Genomic DNA, 5,603 nt, shown 5'->3' with positions numbered 1-5,603 from the left:
CCAAGCTCTTCAATAGTCCAGGTATCATCCATTTTGTTATTGTGCTCAGCTGTTTTCAACTTCTGTCTTTACTTGGCTGCGTGCTGAGTAAATGGCAGATACTAAATATTCCCATGCATGGTTTTGTGCAAAGCCAAATGCACGTTTGGTTGCGGATTCCCTTCACGTGTTTTGTAGGACAGTTTTCCGTGTTACTTGAAAATGGTTCTAGGTCTTGGCAGGCTGAAAAACCTAACTTGCTATCGCTAACATGTCAGTCTTATTACATATTTAGAGCACAGAAATAGTTTAACCTCTTGTTGTATACTATATGGATAGAGATTACAGAGACATATTCGTTTCAATGTGGTGTGCTCTTTCATTCTACTTCCAGGCACACAGCTTTATGCAACGTTCAGTGCAGCACCACCGCAGCCCAGCAGACTTCGGCAAGAGGCTGCACCACATGGCAGCCATGAAGCCACAAGTGATTCACCAGCCAGCTGCCTTCGATGCTGTGCCTTCTATAAAAAGCTTGTAAACTTATCGCCAAAGGCTGCAGCAGCTTTGGAGAAAGAAACAAGGAGCGAAAATTCGCCGCTTTGGCTAATGGCGCGGTGCCTTACAATGACAGCATCTTGTATAAGTACCTAAGAAAAGCAGCACACCAGGTCACAAAGCAGTGAGTGCCATAATCAGTCCCACGTTTTCTGGCAATGCAGCTACGAAGTATGGCCAGAAATATGAAACAGTGGCTCGTGCACAATTTGAAAAAAAAAACGGGCATAGTGTGACACGGTGTCCGTCTTCTTCTGTCTTCTCTGTGTCTGTCGTCGCTGCGCTGTTTTTACCACGGCTTAAAGCACAATATAATGCCCAGATATGTCTTGGCTCTCTGCGTCTCCAGTTGGTCTCCTTGAGACAGCTCCCGCTGTTCTAGAAATAAAGTGTCCACATGTGATGAACTATGTGGACCTTTTGCGTTCTGAAAGGCACGACGTTAATGAGGTTGATGGAAGGTACATGCTGTCCGAAAATGAACCGAAAGGTTACTATGCCTAAGTTCAGCTGCAGATGCTGGGCACAGGTCATGAACTCTGTTATTTTTACATGTGGAGTATAGAAGCTGAAATTGTTATTGAAGTGCCTTCTGCACATATGTTCGTGAACTCAAACTTGCCACGACTCCAACAGTTTTACTTCCGTGACCTCCTGCCAGAATTGGAAAGGCGCCATGCGTCTGGACGGCCCAGTATCTCCGCAGAGTACTCAAGGTTCTTTGAACTTAGTGTTTGAAAAGGGAGTGCTCCTGGAATAAAAATTCTTGGCCTGTGTATTATCCAGGACTTCATTTAAAGTGCGAGATACTGTGTGTCTGAAGTGTGCTTGCACAATAGGCAACCCTGTAATTCCTTAATTTATTGCTGGTCCAAGACAGGTATTCAACAAGTTATGGCCTATAATTGTTGCCCTGTGTGATCTATAGAGCATGAGATCTGCTCAGTGCAAAACCATTGTTATAATTAGGGGAGCAGAAAGTTAGGGCTAGTTGGTTGATATGCATACTGAAGAAGTTGGCGCGGAGAAAACGAGGACAAGCGAGACCTTCAGGTGTGAGTAACGCTCGTCTTTCTTTGTCTCGCTTGTCCTCGTTTCATCGCGCCAACTTGTTCAGTATGCATTGTTATAATCCATACATCCATGGCCAATGCACTGTTACGTGTAATGATGTCTACAGTTTCCACTTGTTTTGTGTGTACATTGCTTATTGGCCACTGTGATCACTATTTGGGAAATATTTGCAAAAATAAGTGCATACTGCATTGCTGGCACAATGTTATTAAAGAGAGAACAAACTCACTTTAACGAGTGAGTTTTATAAGAAGGCCTTTTATTGCAAATCCACCTATTCAGGTCCACATTTATTGTGCATTCATAAATTGGAAAACTGTGTGCGTGAAACACCTCAAGTGCAAATACCTTGAAGTCCAGTCAGCTGCGAGAAGTATTGACATTGGCTGCAAGCACTACCAATCTAGAAAATCCTGATGCGAAGTAAATCCACATGCATGTGTGCAATGTCCCGAAATCTCCTTTGCCAGTTCTTTGCTTCATATGCACGTTGAGGATTAGAGTGACCTCTTTTTTAAGGTATTAGTGATATGTTTTGAGCACGTGTAAGGACCAATTTTTTTAAATGCCAGCCACGTCATTGCTTTGGAATGAGGTCCTTTCCAAGTTTCAGCTTGGAAGGCTACTGCAACATGGCTCAAGTCATATGGCACGGCTACTTTATTTTCTTCACTTTCCACAGTAGGGAGGCTGACCAAACGTACTCTTGTACTTGGCACAAATTTCCTCAGTTGTGGCTTCTCTCCTGTTAGCGTTTAAAGGGATTTTGAGATTGCAAAACCCTGCACAAACAAGAATCATTTGACTTATCGTCTTTTTGGACTTCATGGGCAGGGCCTGCTTAAATATTCTGTAGGTTTTTGATCCTGTTTATTGCGCACTCCACGTGCATGCGCACGGAAGCTATCCGTCTCGTCCTGGTGACTTCCTCTTCACCGAGTTGAGATTTCCCTGCAAAATGACATATCCATGAGGCAATCCAGTCATTCAATATCGCATGTTTACGCGATACCCTTACCTTTTGCGAAGGCAGGCACGTTTAGCTTCACTCCTTCATCTTTTGAGCTCTTAGTATGAAAAGGATCAAATACAGAAAGATGACTGAGGTGCTTTGGCAGGTATCTGCTTAGGTTAAGCTGCCAAGTGTTCGTCTCGCTAACCACCGATCTAAAAGGCACTGACGTTTTATGCGTTTTCGCAGTAAAAAAACACTGTAACCGCATTCTTTTTACTGTTCGTGATGCTACTCGCTAGTCTGTCCAATTTCAAGTCCTTGCCCATCTGGGCTGCCTTGCCTTTTACTCTCGTGGCACTGGCTTTCACAGGAACAAAGTTCTTGGCAATAGCTTCACCGGCTCTGAGACCAAACTCTTCCTTGGTGAACACCACAAATCCGCCCTCCTTGTCGGCTTAGAGAAGCTGGAGGTTGTTTTCCCTGAAGTAGGACACTACTTTCGTCATGGTCTGTTCATTAGCACTTCTGCCACTGTAAATCTTTTCTAAGGTTCACGTTATGTTCGTCAAGTGAGCTACCAAAAACGATGATGTCATCAATGTAGAAGAAGGTAGTTCTGCTAGATTGAAAAATCGTAGTCATCATTTTTTGAAAAGCTGCCGGTGCTGAAGCAAGGCCGAAACATACATGTCGTAATCGGTACAATCCTTCGTCTGTGATCAACGCTGTTAAATCTCAGCTTTCTGTGCTCAGCGGACTTGGTGGTACGCTGCAGCTAAATCCAATCTCGAAAAGTATTTTGCACCATGCCGCTTATTCAGGAGCTCTTCTGTGTGTGCCTGCGGGAACCTTTCAACGACAATTAGCTTGTTGGGCTCATGTAAATCAACGCATAAACGTATTTACCCGTCCTTTTTCCGCACAATGGCAAGCGGCGAAACCCATTCAGAGTTTTCAGTTTTTTCAATGATACCCTCAGGTTCAAGACGATTTAGTTCCTTGGACACTTCGTCTCTTACTGCTAACGGCAATCGCCGCGATTTCGCATCAACTGGAGTTGCGCCTTCCCGAATTCGCACCTTGTGAATGAGGTTCTCATCCAGACCTAGATTCCCATCGAGCAATAAAGTGTGCAAAGTCGGCGCGCAATTCACTGGGAATACCCTGAGGCGCATACGAAGGTGTCATGTGGTTTACGCACCTGCCATCGATTTGCAGACGCTGGGCGACGAAGCGTCCAACCCAGGATGTCCGTTCCTACAGGCACGACATGGAAGAGCACGTTTGCTTGGCGGTCGCGGTATACAACGGGAGCGACGAAACATCCCCGCACAATGATGCGATTGCGTGAAAAAAATCAGAGTGGCTATAGATGGTTGTAACAAAGTCAAAAGCTTCAGCCTCTCGTATGTAGTTGCAGACAAAATTGAGACCGCAGAGCCGGTGTGCGCTAACAGTGAAATAGTGACAGCGTGCACTTGCACGTCCACCTCTATTCCTGTTGAATGCCTTCGCCCGAGGTGAAGTACTGTCACCTTCAGCAGTGACCTCTCGAATGGCCAGAGATTGCATGGGCTCCTCCATACTTCTGCGCATACGTTCTAATTGTCCCAACTTACCACATTTGTTGCACGTCCTCGTTTTGGCTCCGCACGTTGAAGAACTTGCTATGTGCCGCGGGGAGCCGCAGCGGAAACACACTGTAGATTTGGTTGTTGGCTGGCCTAGCCCTGCTCTCGAGACTGCAGAACGCCCTATAACGTGAACATCTGTACGTGGAGCGAGTTGCAGCGAATGTTGTCGTTTGCATTGTTCTGGCAACGTCGAGCGCATGTTGCAACGTCAGAACAGAACCTTCTAGCAGCACTCGCTCCCGTAGCTGGTGGCGGACCGTCTTTTCTACAAGCTGGTCCCGAATGAATTCTTCCACTTGTGTACCGAAGGCACATGTAAAATAAAACTATCGAAGAGCTGTGACGAATCAATCCACGGATTCACCAGGCAGCTGAGCACGCTGGCGGAACCGTTGCCGCTCAACGACGGCATTAGGCATGGCGACGAAATAATTTTCGAGCTTTGCCATGGTGATGTCAAATTCATCCTGCTTGGTGGTTGTCTTATCCGCCACTTCCTTGTCTTGCGCTTGCTTGTCTTGCTCACCTGCTGAAGCTGTTCTTTCGGCAATGCTTAGAAAATGCGCTGACCTTCCACGCCCAAGCAATGCAGCAAGAGCGCTTCCCGGCGAGCAGCAGGGTGGGCGTTGTTCCCCGAAGCCAGCAGATAATTTTCAAACATCCTTCGCCACTGCTTCCATGGAATGGCTGGCCTTATGGGCGCTTGCAGGAAATCTGGTGGCTGAAGCAGGCTCATCTTGTAGCTTATACGCGTCCACTCCTGTTTACCCTCGTCGCCATCTGTTGTATCGACGGCTGTGGGCTGTCCTGGTTTTTGTCATTAATGCCTATAGACTTTCTGGGGACAAATCTGTTCTATCGCCCGGCAGGCACACGCGGAGCAGCAGCCAGCCAAGCAAGCACGACGCCAGTAGCCGAACGAAGAACCTTTTAATGGATTAGTCACGGCAACATATACACAGCTAGGGCCACCCGTGGCGCCCTCTAGGACAGGTTAACAAAACTATAACAAAATGCTATACAGTGGTCTATAGACAATCTATAAGTTGATTGTCATGCAGTTTCAGAGCCCGTTTGTCTGTGTACAGTCCAAAGACAATCAATCCATTTATGACCCGACGTTTTCAGTGCATTTTTGTCGACAGGCAGTGTATAGACCTCCGTCTACGAAACTTTCCGTAGAGCGTGTATAGACTGTTCATAAGCGTTACGCAGCTTTCAGAAACGACATGTTCAATATACTTACAGACTTAGTTTATTTCGAAGCACCCAGGCTGGGCATATGCAATATTGCCAGGCGCTACCCACGTCACCTCCAGAACAGGGTCGACGTGACCTTGGGTTATGTCCGAAATCAAATGGCGATATTCATTGCTAATATTGGGAACCAGAACCTCTGTGCG

General features: G+C 46.4%; 1 pseudogene; it reads right to left on the bottom strand.

The window, feature by feature from the left end:
• Positions 1-4,181: 4,181 nt before the first annotated feature.
• Positions 4,182-4,936, bottom strand: LOC144122969 (uncharacterized; annotated as a pseudogene).
• Between the last annotated feature and the right edge of the window lie 667 nt (positions 4,937-5,603).

Source organism: Amblyomma americanum, chromosome 3, assembly GCF_052857255.1.
Source record: "Amblyomma americanum isolate KBUSLIRL-KWMA chromosome 3, ASM5285725v1, whole genome shotgun sequence".
Classification (NCBI taxonomy): domain Eukaryota; kingdom Metazoa; phylum Arthropoda; class Arachnida; order Ixodida; family Ixodidae; genus Amblyomma; species Amblyomma americanum.
This window is presented reverse-complemented; position numbering and strand designations above follow the sequence as displayed.